The sequence below is a fragment of the Ranitomeya variabilis genome, chromosome 6, assembly GCF_051348905.1.
Source record: "Ranitomeya variabilis isolate aRanVar5 chromosome 6, aRanVar5.hap1, whole genome shotgun sequence".
NCBI classification, from domain to species: domain Eukaryota; kingdom Metazoa; phylum Chordata; class Amphibia; order Anura; family Dendrobatidae; genus Ranitomeya; species Ranitomeya variabilis.
Window position 1 is genome coordinate 352,490,510 of NC_135237.1, and position 15,788 is coordinate 352,506,297.

Consider the following 15,788-nt stretch of genomic DNA (forward strand, 5'->3'; position numbering starts at 1 on the left):
TATTTTTTACATGAATATGGATACCAGGGCCTGAAGGAGAGTCTCCTCTCCACCAGACCCTGGGAACCACACACTGGGAACTTCCGATTCCGATTTCCGATATCACAAAAATATCGGAACTCGGTATCGGAATTCCGATACAGCAAATATCGGCCGATACCCGATATTTGCAGTATCGGAATGCTCAACACTAGTAACGAGTATTCTCGCTCATCACTAATAATTTTGTCAACTTGCTTAAGTGTTCACAATAACAGTAATTTTGACCAGGGTTGCTCAAACTTTTACATACCACTGTATAGTATTATGTCTTGTTATATATAGCACAGTCCCTCACATAGCGTATGTTCTTTATTTTTGAGAGTCATTGCGTCCTCTCTTTATTACATAGAGTCCTCTTTTGTTGGATTTAAAAGGACTGCTGATGGAGCAGCATCTGACCAGAAGACCAGTCCATCAGCTCCTCCATTAGAAAAGAAGCTTTCCCATGCTCTATAAGCAACCATTTTATTTTATATCTAACAAGAGAGGACATCATGTAATAAAGAACAGGTCTCTATAAATAGCAAGAATCTGATGAGTAAGGTATAGTGCTGTGTATAACAAGAAAGGTCAATGTGTAGTAAGGGATGGCAATATACATAGTGAGAAGAGACTACATATATATATATATATATATATATATATATATATATATATATATATATATATATATATATATATATATACAGGTCCTTCTCAAAAAATTAGCATATAGTGTTAAATTTCATTATTTACCATAATGTAATGATTACAATTAAACTTTCATATATTATAGATTCATTATCCACCAACTGAAATTTGTCAGGTCTTTTATTGTTTTAATACTGATGATTTTGGCCTACAACTCCTGATAACCCAAAAAACCTGTCTCAATAAATTAGCATATCAAGAAAAGGTTCTCTAAACGACCTATTACCCTAATCTTCTGAATCAACTAATTAACTCTAAACACATGCAAAAGATACCTGAGGCTTTTAAAAACTCCCTGCCTGGTTCATTACTCAAAACCCCCATCATGGGTAAGACTAGCGACCTGACAGATGTCAAGAAGGCCATCATTGACACCCTCAAGCAAGAGGGTAAGACACAGAAAGAAATTTCTCAACAAATAGGCTGTTCCCAGAGTGCTGTATCAAGGCACCTCAATGGTAAGTCTGTTGGAAGGAAACAATGTGGCAGAAAACGCTGTACAACGAGAAGAGGTGACCGGACCCTGAGGAAGATTGTGGAGAAGGACCGATTCCAGACCTTGGGGAACCTGAGGAAGCAGTGGACTGAGTCTGGTGTGGAAACATCCAGAGCCACCGTGCACAGGCGTGTGCAGGAAATGGGCTACAGGTGCCGCATTCCCCAGGTAAAGCCACTTTTGAACCATAAACAGCGGCAGAAGCTGTTGCTAAGTGGTCCCAAGTACTTTTTTCTGATGAAAGCAAATTTTGCATGTCATTCGGAAATCAAGGTGCCAGAGTCTGGAGGAAGACTGGGGAGAAGGAAATGCCAAAATGCCTGAAGTCCAGTGTCAAGTACCCACAGTCAGTGATGGTGTGGGGTGCCATGTCAGCTGCTGGTGTTGGTCCACTGTGTTTCATCAAGGGCAGGGTCAATGCAGCTAGCTATCAGGAGATTTTGGAGCACTTCATGCTTCCATCGGCTGAAATGCTTTATGGAGATGAAGATTTCATTTTTCAGCACGACCTGGCACCTGCTCACAGTGCCAAAACCACTGGTAAATGATTTACTGACCATGGTATTACTGTGCTCAATTGGCCTGCCAACTCTCCTGACCTGAACCCCATAGAGAATCTGTGGGATATTGTGAAGAGAAAGTTGAGAGACGCAAGACCCAACACTCTGGATGAGCTTAAGGCCACTATTGAAGCATCCTGGGCTTCCATAACATCTCAGCAGTGTCACAGGCTGATTGCCTCCATGCCACGCCGCATTGAAGCAGTCATTTCTGCCAAAGGATTCCCGACCAAGTATTGAGTGCATAACTGAACATGATTATTTGATGTTTTTTTTGTTTGTTATTAAAAAACACTTTTATTTGATTATACGGGTGAAATATGCTAATTTATTGAGACAGGTTTTTTGGGTTATCAGGAGTTGTAGGCCAAAATCATCAGTATTAAAACAATAAAAGACCTGACAAATTTCAGTTGGTGGATAATGAATCTATAATATATGAAAGTTTAATTGTAATCATTACATTATGGTAAATAATGAAATTTAACACTATATGCTAATTTTTTGAGAAGGACCTGTATATATATATATATATATATATATATATATATATATATATATATATATATATATATATATATATATATATACACAGTACAGACCAAAAGTTTGACACACCTTCTCATTTAAAGATTTTTCTGCATTTTCATGGCTATGAAAATTGTACATTCACACTGAAGGCATCAAAACTATGAATTAACACATGTGGAATTATATACTCAACAAAAAAGTGTGAAACAACTGAAAATATGTCTTATACTCTAGGTTCTTCGAAGTAGCCACCTTTTGCTTTGATAACTGCTTTTCACACTCTTGGCATTCTCTTGATGAGCTTCAAGAGGTAGTCACCGGGAATGGTTTTCACTTCACAGGTGTGCCCTGTCAAGTTTAATAAATGTGATTTCTTGCCTTATAAATGGGATTGGGACCATCAGTTGTGTTGTGCAGAAGTCTGGTGGATACACAGCTGATAGTCCTAATGAATAGACTGTTATAATTTGTATTATGGCAAGAAAAAAGCAGCTAAGTAAAGAAAAACTGGTGGCCATCGTTACTTTAAGAAATGAAGGTCAGTCAGTCCGAAAAATTGGGAAAACTTTGAAAGTGTCCCCAAGTGCAGTGGCAAAAACCATCAAGTGCTACAAAGAAACTGGCTCACATGAGGGCCGCTCCAGGAAAGGAAGACCAAGAGTTACCTCTGCTTCTGAGGATAAGTTTATCCGAGTCACCAGCCTCAGAAATTGCAGGTTAACAGCAGCTCATATTAGAGACCAGGTTAATGCCACACAGAGTTCTAGCAGCAGACACTTCTCTACAACAACTGTTAAGAGGAGACTTTGTGCAGCAGGCCTTCATGGTAAAATAACTGCTAGGAAACCACTGCTAAGGACAGGCAACAAGCAGAAGAGACTTGTTTGGGCTAAAGAACACAAGGAATGGATATTAGACCAGTGGAAATCTGTGCTTTGGTCTGATGAGTCCAAATTTGAGATCTTTGGTTACAACCACCGTGTCTTTGTGTGACGCAGAAAAAGTGAACAGATGGACTCTGCATGCCTGGTTCCCACCGTGAAGCATGGAGGAGGAAGTGTGATGTTGTGGGGGTGCATGCTATTCCATCCGGTTTGCGTTTAGTTGGACCATCATTTATTTTTCAACAGGACAATGACCCCAAACACACCTCCAGGCTGTGTAAGGGCTATTTGACCAAGAAGGAGAGTCATGGGGTGCTACGCCAGATGACCTGGCCTCCACAGTCATCAGACCTGAACCCAATCGAGATGGTTTGTGGTGAGCTGGATTGTGGTGAGCTGGACTGCAGAGTGAAGACAAAAGGGCCAACAAGTGCTAAGCATCTCTGGGAACTCCTTCAAAATTGTTGGAAGACCATTCCCGGTGACTACCTCTTGAAGCTCATCAAGAGAATGCCAAGAGTGTGGAAAGCAGTCATCAAAGCAAAAGGTGTCTACTTTGAAGAACCTAGAATTTAAGACATATTTTCAGTTGTTTCACACTTTTTTGTTAAGTATATAATTCCACATGTGTTAATTCATAATTTTGATGCCTTCAGTGTGAATGTACAATTTTCATAGTAATGAAAGTACAGAAAAATCTTTAAATGAGAAGGTGTGTCCAAACTTTTGGTCTGTACTGTATATTTATATATGTATATATATATATATATATATATATATATATATATATATATAGTCTCCTCTCACTATGTATATTGCCATCCCTTACTACACAGTGCCCTTTCTTGTTATACACAGCACTATATCTTACTTATCAGATTCTTGCTATTTATAGAGACCTGCTCTTTATTACATGACCCCGGCCTTATTTTTTTTATCTGCATTACAGTCACAGCTACGCTCGTGACTGCCATGCACTCCTATTGCCTTCATATGCCTCCGTGCGCATCCTGGGGAGAATACACAGCGACCCCTACCTGTGACATTCGTCACTGCTTCACCATTGCAATCACAGCTACGCCTGCTCTGGCAATGCCCTTCCCATGGCTTCAATACGCCTCCGTGCGCATCCTGGGGAGCAAACAGCGACCCCTACCTGTGACACAGGTTACTGCCTCACAATGTGTGTGTGTGTATATATATATATATATATATATATATATATATATATATATATATATATATATATATATATATATATATATATATATATAATCTCTGGCAAAAATTATGCAAAATGTTCAGTTTGTCTGAGCTTTCTTTTTATAGGTATATTTTTGAGTAAAATGTAAATTGTTCTTTTATTCTATAGACTTCTGACAACATGTCTCTGAATTTCCAAGCAATAAATTTTGCGTTTTTTTCTGACAAAGAAAAAATGGTCAAAATAAAAAAAACTGTGCTTTCAGACCTCTTATAATGGAAAGAAAACAAGTTAATAATCATTTAGAAACAACAATACTAATGTTTTAACTCAGGAAGGGTTCAGAAATCAATATTTTGTGGAATAACCATGATTTTTAATCACAGCTTTCATTCGTCTTGGCATGCTTTTCAAAAGTCTTTCACACTGCTCCTGGCGCAAAAATGTAAGCAGTTCTTCTTTGTTTGATGGCTTGTGACTATCCATCATCCTCTTGATTACATTCCAGAGGTTTTCAATGGGGTTCAGGTCTGGAGATTGGGCTGCCCATGACAGGGTTTTGGTGTGGTGTCTCTTAATTTTTGCTAGAGCTGTATATATATATATATATATTTATAGCTTGGTTGTCATAAAAGGAGGAGGTTCAAACACATGTCTTGCATAGCGGTGCCAGGCTGTCAATGTCTGCCCCTGCAAAGGCTAGGAATGTTTTGTTTGTTTAGATGTGTCCCTGCTATGTGCTGTGTTATGGCTGTGTCTAGCAGTACAGGAACATGATCTGATCATACCACAGCTCCTGGGCAGGGGAGGAAGGACAAAGTGCATACAGGCAGGATAGCACGGGATCGCAGCTGATTATTTCTGCGAGATAAAACACATTTTAAAACAGAAAGGGAAATGTTTTGCCTAATAGAAAGAATCAGCTGTGATCCCCTGCTGTCCTGTCTGTATACTCTTTCTTCCCTGCCCAGGAGATGTGGTATGATCTGCACAGTCAGACACAGCCATTACACAGTACACAGCAGAGGCACTTTTATAAAATGATCTCCACATGGGAATATTTTCTTTTTAACACATCCTATTGTGGTATTTATTATGACAAGATCTACTGATTAAAATCTACATTGTTAAAATGAAAACCCATTTAATTTCATAACAACCACCAATACACCAATAGACTTTTTAGCGGTGCCTATTAAGCGGTCTTATTCCTCAGTGCCACTTTTTAACTGCGCTGAAGAATAATTAAATAGTGTGTTCCATCAGGCAGAATTTGCAGGGTGACAGCCACACATGACAGCTGACACCCTACGGCATCGGCCCTGACTGGTTTTGGAAGCCATCGGAGCAGATTAACTCCTTAAATACCACTGACATGATTGAAAGCGGTATATAAGTGGTTAAAAGGTCGTTTAAAGACCCCCCTTTGGCAGGATTGCCTCCCCCTATGACCATAATCATAGGTACCAATTGTTGTCATGATACCCTAAGTTCATCCAATGACCCCAGGGTACCAGGGCCTGTAAGATCCTGACATAAGTGGGGTTACTGGCTCTGTCAGTGGGACCCAATTACTGCAATGCATGCGACCAATTATCAAAGTATAAAATGTATATGTCTCACAGTGCTACAGTGGGACTAAGTGAAAAAGTGAAAAAAGTGTAATAAAATATTTGAAAAAGTTGAAAAACACAGAAAAAAGAGCACACAAATTATAAAAACTCATTTCACCATTAAAGACCCAGCATTTGCGATAAAACAAAAAAGAAAAAAAGTACACATAATTATTATCACCACGTCAAACGTGACCTGAGCTATAACACTGTTGTGTTATTTATTCCGTAAGGCAAACACCATAAACAAATAATAAAAAAACAATTACAAAATTTTGCTTTTTCATCATACTGACAAAAAACAATTAAATAAAAAGCGATCAAAAAGTAAAATGTAAAAAACTGGTAAAGATAAAAATGCCACTGTCCTGCAAAAAACAAGCTCTAATATGGCTAATTTGGCAAAAAAAAAAAAAAGTTACAGCTCTCAGAATATGGCGATGCAAAAACAAATTCATTTTTTGTAAAATATTGTTTTTAGTCTGTATAAGTAGCAAAGCATTTAAAAAGATATATATATATATATATATATATATATATATATATATATATATATATATATATATATAATCTGGTATCGCTGTAATCATCACTGACCTAATGAACAAATTGGTCTTTTCACTTTTACAGCAGGGTGAACAGCACAAAAAATAAAAGATAAAAACAGTATCTGATTTGCTGTTTTTTGCTCATTCTGCGTCTGAAAAATCTGATTAAAAGAAATAAAAAAATGTTACAAAAAAAATCTCCATATCGTTGCGCAAAAAATAAGCTCTAATTCAGCTCTGTTCCACAAAAATAAAAAAGTTAAAGCTCTCAGAATATGGTGACAAAATTTATTATTTTTCTTTTTTAAAAAAAGGATTTTTACTTTGCAATAGCTGCAAAGCATAAAAACCCTATATAAATCTGGTATAGATAGAATCACACCTACCTGAAGAATAAAGCCATCGTATCACCTATACTGCACGGTCCACTGTGCAAAAATAAAAGCTATTTGTTCATTCTACCGCCCAAAAATCAGAGCAATGCTCAGATCACATTTATCCTGTGTTCTTTGCTGTGCCATTACGTTAGAGTTTACATGTAAATCCCAAACAATGCGATTCAGATAAAACCCCTGACAGAACCACTCACGTATGAGGCAAATGAAGTCACTTTGGACTCCATCTGGTTTCTATTCTGGTGGTGTCCCATCATTTAAGGCATCTTTTTAGCACACAAGTGTGGTCCACCAAAGTTCTCTGCACACCTAAAAAGATGGATACCACCGAGACGCAAAACGGAGTCCAAAGGGTCCAAGTGGTTCCTTCAGGGGTTTCATCTGAATCACATATTTGTGGGACTTACACGGAATCCTCGATGTAACTGTTCTGTGTAAAACACAAGAATGTGATCCCAGCCTTATACTGAAAGCGATCAAAAAATATTATGTGCCCCAAAATGTTACCAATAGAAACTCTAACATATTCAGCACAAAAGAAAGTTCCCACTCAGACTCATTATCTGTCACTGGAAATATAGGGGTTCTGACCCTACTGGTAAAACAAAGACTATGGAAAGCAACGTTTCCCACTGGTTCAAATAAGATCCAGTGAAATCTGCACTACAAAATGCAAATGCCCATCTCCTTCTGATACAGTAAAGAAATATATCTTGGTACCGTATTCGCCAGTAGATAGAAAAATATTTAGAATTGAGAGTCCTCAGTGGTTGTTACCTTTTAATGGCTAACTGAAAAGATGGTAACAAATTGCAAGGTTTCGAGACTAATCCGGTCTCTTCATCAGGCAAAGACTAATACAAATTCTGAAGAATGCATAAATATGTAATTCTTCATAATTTGTATTAGTCTTTGCCTGATGAAGGGGCCAGAGTAGTCTCGAAAGCTTGCAATTTGCTACCATCTTTTCAGTTAGCCATTAAAAGGTATCAACCACTGAGGACTCTCAATTCTAAATATTTTCCACCTCCTTCTGAGCCTCACTGTGCCAAAACAGCAGTAAGCCACCACATGTTATAGCGGGGAGAGCACACTTTAACAATTTATAGATTGCATCTTCCAGAAGCAAAAACAGAGCACAATGTATGGTGGCTCTACAATAAATGGGGGCACAATAAAAAGGCAGTAAACTGGCATATTTGAAATTCTTTGGGACCCTCCATCCACCCCCCTCCTTGTTTCCACTCATCTGTTGGTAAGTGCTGCATTTCTTGCCATGCACTATTGCACCTTAGATGTTAGATAGACGGGTGTAACTTTATTCCCGATCATCTGGTTCATGCATGCTGCTTCCCTGACGTCCATGTTTGGACGCACTATCTTTTCCCTGAGTTACGGTCTTTGGACCTTTATTTATTTATTTTTCCAGGGACTGAAGTGTATATGTGGGGTGTGGATAAGTGTGGGTGGGGTTCATAACAGTCTGCATTGTTTTTTGGTGTTCTATATATTGCTGTGACATTTTACCTTTTCTATGATATAATAAAATGATATGATATCTTTTAGATATAATCAGTTTGCTCTTTTTGTCCTCCTGCTGTTATCTCATATTTGAAATTCTCTAGGAAAAAGCATGGTTTGGACAGGGTCGGTCTGGGGTGTCTGGGGTATACAAGGAAAATGGACTCTAGGGGCCCACCCTACAGCTATATGCAAATATCTGTCAGTCGTTATCCCCATTATAGTGGAACATCAGCTGTAAAACACAGGCAGCTCTTGCACATCTACTGGGCGCCCCCATAACGGGGATGTATAATTACGGTAGTTTACATTAATGTGGTTTTTTGGTTAAAACAAGTTATCACCGAACCATGGGCTCCATAGGATAGGTGATCGCTCAGGTCTGACTATTAGGAACTACACCAATCGGAAGAATGAGGAAGTTTTATAGTTGATAGGACACTTATCCCCATTTTAAAATGCAGCAGCAGGTGGGATATCTGACTGCAGCTCCATTCATTTTCTTTGGGGCTTCCAGAAAAAAACAAGTGCAGCCACTCAGGGAATGAATAGATCAGAGATCAAGTCGGATATGCTACTCCAGCCTAATGGAAATAAAAAGTTCCACATTTTGCTGAATGGGTCCAAGCAGTCAGACCCCACCAATCAATACGTTATCACTTCTCCTATATGGAGGAGGTGGGTCAATAATTAGGACATCAAATCAAAATACACCAAATACAATATGTAAGAAATAATGATAAAATGCCAAACAAACATGGACATATATAGGGTTCAGTACAATATGGTAGAATCAGAAAGAAAAATGTACACAGAATCCAGTCATAATAAAAAATACAAAATTTTATTGACAAAAAAAGAATCAAAAAGACAGACAAGGTTATTAAAAAGTGGGAAACCAAAAAATTGACACCAGGAACCCACCACATGTTATATAGAGGTTGTACATGGAGATTGATAAGCTAGCACACTTCACAGGATAATTCATCCAAGAAAGAGCCTTGTCTGTCTTTTTGGTTCTTTTTTGTCAATAAAATGTTGTATTTTTTATTATGATTGGCTCCTGTGTACATTTTTTCTTTTTCTGATGCTATCACTTATCCTGTAGAGAGGTGATTACTTTTTTTCACAGGAGAACGCTTGTAAGTGCATCTCTGCCGCTGTGTTCCAAGTATCTAATCTCTAATGGAAATAAACAATTAATATCTCCTAATTAATATCAGAGAGAACAAATGACAGCAATACACAACACAATCTACTATACCAAGACCAATAATACCACATACAGGGAAGAAATATCGCCACACCATGACCAGATCACATATTACCACCACATACTGACCGAATGACACTACATACAAGTAACAAATACAGCCAGACCATGACCAGACCATATATTACCACCACATAGTGACCGAATAATATGACATATTACCGGTATATAGGGACCAAATAATACCACATACAAGGAGAAATACTGCCACACCGTGATCAGACCACAAATTACCACCACATACTGACCAAATACTACAATACTGATCATGAATACAAACCACAATACTAACAACACTGTCATTACCACAAGTGACATTATACAGAGAAGCTCTGTATATAGTGTCAGTGTACAGATAATACAGTGCTCACCAGTGACATTATAAACAGGATCTCTGTATATAGTACATAGTGTACAGGTAATACAGGGATCCCCAGTGACATTATACACAGGAGCTCTTTATATAGTGTCAGTGTATAGATAATACAGTGATCACTTATGACATTAACCACAGTAGCTCTGTCTATAGTGGACAAGTAATACAGTGATCACTAGTAACATTATACACAGGAGTTCTGTATATAGTGTCAGTGTACAGCTAATACAGTGATCACCAGTGACATTACACACAGGAGCTCTGGGTATAGTGTGCAGATAATACAGTGATCAGCAGTGACATTATACACAGGAGTTCTGTATGTAGTGTCAGTGTACAGGTAATACAGTGATCACGAGTGACATTATACACAGAAGTTCTATATATAGGGTATAGTGTACAGTTAATACAGTGTTCACCGGAGACATACACAGGGAGCTCTGTACACAGTATATAGTGTATAGTTTGTATGTACACATGTAATACACGTCACTGACTCAACAATGATATCTGTATGCTTCCTGGTCTCTTGTACTGCCCTCCCTCATATATCCATCCTGGCCCCCAATATATGCAACCTGGTCCCATACATATATATATATCCTGCTCCCCACATATATCAATCCTGGCCCCCATATATGCATCCTGGATCTCCCATATATGCATCCAGGCCCCCCAGATATATGCATCCTGGTTTCTTGTCCTGACCTTCCCCACCCAATAAATCCATCCTGGCCACTCATATAAATGCATCCTGGCTCTACCATATATATATATACATCCTGGCTCCCCATATATACATCCTGGTCTTGTCCAGGATCCCCTATATATGCATCCTGGCCCCAATATATACATCCTCGCCCCCATATATCCATCCTGGCACACCATATATAGGCATCCTGGCTCCCCATATAAATGCATCCTAGTCCCTTGTCCTGCCCCCCCATAGATCCATCCTGGTCCCCCTTAAATATGCATCCTGGCTCTACCATATATATGCATCTTGGCTCCTCCATATATCTGCATCCTGGTATATATATATATATATATATATATATATATATATATATCTCTCTCTCTCTCTCTCTCTCTCTCTCTCTCTCTATATATATATATATATATATATATATATATATATATATATATATATATACATAACAGTATATGCTAGATGGTGGCTCGATTCTAAAGCATCGGGTACTCTAGAATATGCATGTATGTAGTATATTGCCCAGCCACGTAGGATATTGCCCAGTCACATAGTATATTGCCCAGTCGCGTAGTATATTGTCCAGCCACGTACGTAGTATATTGCCCAGCCATGTACGTAGTATATTTCCCAGCCACGTAGTATATTGCCCAGCCATGTAGTATATTGGCCAGCCACGTAGTATATTGCCCAGCCACATAGTATATTGCCCAGCCACGTAGTATATTGCACAGCAACGGAGTATACAGCACAGAGCCACGTAGTATATTGCCCAGCCATGTAGTATATTGCCCAGTGACGTACGTAGTATATTGCACAGCGACGGAGTATACAGCACAGAGCCACGTAGTATACAGAGTTAAAATAAAAAATAAACATATACTCACCCTCCGAAGGCCCGTTGAAGTCCTGGCCCTGTGTACGGTGCACGCGTCAGCTTACCGACGCTGCTCGTGCGCTCCGGTCTCAAGAGTGCATTGCGGTCTCGAAAGATGATGATGTAGCGGTCTCGTGAGACCGCTATGTCATCATCTCGCGAGATCGCAGCATGGACCGGTTACCGGAGCGTCGCGAGCGGGAATGGCTTGTTGTCGATCAGGGGGCCGACGGACGGTGAGTATATAACGATTTTTTATTTTTTTTTATTATTTTTAATATTAGATCGTTTTACTATTCATGCTGCATGGGCAGCATGAATAGTAAAAAGTTGGTCACACAGGGTTAATAGCAGCATTAACCGAGTGCGTTACACTGCGGTCAACGCTGCCATTAACCCTCTGTGAGCGCAGACTGGAGGGGAGTATGGAGCGGGCACTGACTGCGGGGAGGAAGGAGTGGCCATTTTTCCACCGGACTGTGCCCGTCGCTGATTGGTCGTGGCTGTTTTGCCACGACCAATCAGCGACTTGGATTACATGACAGACAGAGGCCACGACCAATGAATATCCGTGACAGACAGACAGACAGAAAGACGGAAGTGACCCTTGGACAATTATATAGTAGATATATACTGTTATATATATATATATATATATATATATATATATAATGAAAGAAAAAGGGGAAACAGCACAGCAGACTTCCAAAAAAGTGATGTTTAATGCCCAAACGGTGTGGCAACGTTTCGTATACAATTTATCTGTGCATGAATTTTATCACTGATCTTCCGCAAATCCGTGATCTTGGTAGTTGTTGATAGGTTCAGTGAACAGGTGCATTTTGTATCATTGGCGGGACTTCCTAATGCTGGGACTCTATCAAAACTATTCATTGAGCATGTGGTCCGATTGCATAGTGTGCCTGTCAGCGTGGTGTCCGATAGAGGGGTGCAATTTGTGTCGAAATTCTGTAGTGCTTTTTGTAAAAGGCTGGCTATCAGTCTAACCTTTTTGTCGGCCTGTCATCCTGAGACCAACGGTCAGACTGAAAGGAACAATCAGTCATTGGAGCAGATATTGCGGTGTCTTGCCACGTCTAGACAGGATGATTGATGCTCTTTGGTACCCATGGCAGAATTCGCTTTTAATAATCGTGTCAATCAATCCACTGATACTTCCCCATTCTTTTGCAACTACGGGTTTCACCCTCACTTTGGTGAGTTTTCTCGGCTGGATTTGGGGTGTCCAGAGGCTGGTTCGGCTTTTCAGGGGTTGGGGGAGGTCTGGATTTAGGTTCAGAGAAACATTGGGGAGGCTCAGGTCAAGTACAAATATTTTGCAAATAAACGACATTCAATGGGGCCAGCTTTTCAGGTGGGGGATAATGTATGGTTATACACCAAGAATATAAGGTTGAGGATTCTTTCTGCTAAGTTGGGTCCCAAGTTTATCGGTCCTTCTGAAATTTTAGAGGTGGTTAATCCTGTGGCCTTTCGCCTGTGCCTGCCTTCGTCGTTGCGGATCCCCAATGTGTTCCATAAGGCGCTTCTGAAGCCGTCAGTGTCTTCCTCGGGCGAGTCCCCCTCGCACCCGCCACCTGCCACCCGCCACTACTATATGACTTCTCTGATAAATTTGCTTCCAAAATGGAGTCACTTCCCCCCAAGTGATGCACTGCTATGTACAGCACAAGCGATCAGACAATTATTCAAAGGTCAGGACCTGTGGAAGCGCATTGTGCGCGAAACAGCTGTCGTCCGTTGGTTCCCATGTTCTCCCTGTCTGAATCGCACATGTCCCAATAAAGGAATGTTTTATCGGCCTTGGTGAGTGCATACCTTTTTTTCTTTTTCTGTGATTGATCATGCACTTTTTGGTGTTGCACCGGAAGCGCCCGGCTTTCTTTGAGGCGGTACAAGCACTGGAGCAGCAATATTTGGCACACTAATAGATAATCGTGCAAAGCAGCAGTGCGGGTATGATTTTTTCTTTTTCTTTGACATTGATCAGACAATTGTAGCTTCAAGACCCCTTGTGGGATAATAAAGGGAACTACTAAATCAGGTAAAAAGTGAAATTTTTATTTTAAATATGAAAAAAAAGAAAAACACAAAAATTTAAATCACCCCTCTTTTGCCTCATTAAAAATAAAACAACTGAACCAAAATAGAAAATACACATATTTGGTATTGCAGCGTTTGTAAAAGTCCAATCTATCAAAATGTAAAAGAAATAAATCTGATCAGTAAGTGCAGCGCCCCAGAGGCCTGGTCGTTGCAGTAACGTCGCTCTGCCGCTAAGGGGAGTGATGGTACGTCTGATTGCACTAAAAGAGTTCACCTGACCAGGTATCACAGTCACACATTACACTTCACTCTGGCCACCAGGGGGAGCAAAAGGTTCTATGTATTAGGCCACTCCTCACACTCTGGTAAAACTGGGGGTTGGATAGGAAGTTAGGGAGAAGTTGACTGGGTTTTGCCCAGGTAACATCTAGTGAGAGGAGAGCGTTACGTGGGAAGATTCAGGGGGATCCCTGTCAGGGGTGGGATCCTGGCAGAGGCCTAGCAAAGGACAGATCGTTACGGAGCCATGCCTGCACCTCATTGCGGCGGCATCTTAAGAAAGAACACGAAGCGAGGTATATTGAGGAGAAGTGAGAAACAAGATCACAGCACAATGGCGATAGAACCAGAAGGAGTCGTGCCCCGAGATCGGCAACATCCTTCTGAGGCGCGTAGCCGGCGGCCGGAACGCCGAGGAAGTAATAGACTCTACGCATTACTTTGAACTATGGCAGGGCAGTTAACTTTAGGTTGGCTGTCTCACCTTTTATACCTAATGAAGACAACGGAGGCAATTGTGGGAGAGGGGCGTCTCTAGGGTCCCTATAAAATAACTCCAGGCCTACCCCGTCATATGGGTGCGTCCTATCCATATCATCTGGGGGACGGAGAGAAAGAACAGAAACATACACGACAGTTGTGAGGACTATCCCGTGGTGCTCAGCAGGGAAGTACTACAACACCCAGGCACTAGTAGGTAGGCTACTGATTTCCACCTGCAAAGGGAACTCTGGATGTGCCTTCGGATCGGCCGGTCTCAGCCAGCCCTGTTAGCAGTGCTCTGGATTGTGGATGCCAAAGCCTTCAGTAAAGAGGTAAAAAGACTGCAACCCTGTGTCATCGTCATTTACTGCGACCTACACCGCCACCTACATCTTTAATTGGGCGTACCTTAGCAGGGCCACGGACCGGGTCAGGCCACCGTGACATCCCCAGAACCGAGAGACCCGGTACCGAGTACCCCGCTGCCCTGCGTTTGGGGGCCGCTCCATAAGCAGCATAACAAAAAAATTCAATACTCTGGGATTACGTTTTTGTGGCCACCACAACATTGCAATAAAATGACATCATATCTACCCCCCAAATAGTATCAGTAAAAACATCAGCACAGGGCACAAAAACTGAGCCCTCACACAGATCCATATTTCAAAAAATTTAAATGTTACGGTTATGGGTCTCAGAAACTCACGACAAAACAAAAACATTTTTTTCATACAAATGTTCAAATTTATTTCACCATTTATTTCATGACCCAGCCTATATTGACCTTAATGATATGGCCATTTTTTGCATTTCTGACCAGAGTCCGACCTTGAGGTAATAACTCAGGAACGCTTCAACAGATCCTAGCGATTTTGAGATAGTTGTTTGTGACATATTGGGCTTCATGTTAGTGGTAAATTTAAGTCGATAATTTTTGCGTTTCTTTGTGAAAAAAATTGGAAATTTGGCAAAAATTTGGAAAATTTCAAATTTTAAATTTTTATTCTGTTAAAAAATGTCTACTTTACATCAGCACAATTTTTGGAAATTTTTTTTTTATTAGGAAGTTATAAGGGTTCAAAGTTTATCAGCAATTTCTCATTTTTTCAGCAAAATTTACAAAACCATTTTTTTTTTTTAGTGACCAGTGACCACATCACATTTGAAGTTCCTTTGAGGGACTTATATGACATAAAACACCCAAAAGTGACACCACTCCAAAAACTGCACCCCTCAAGCT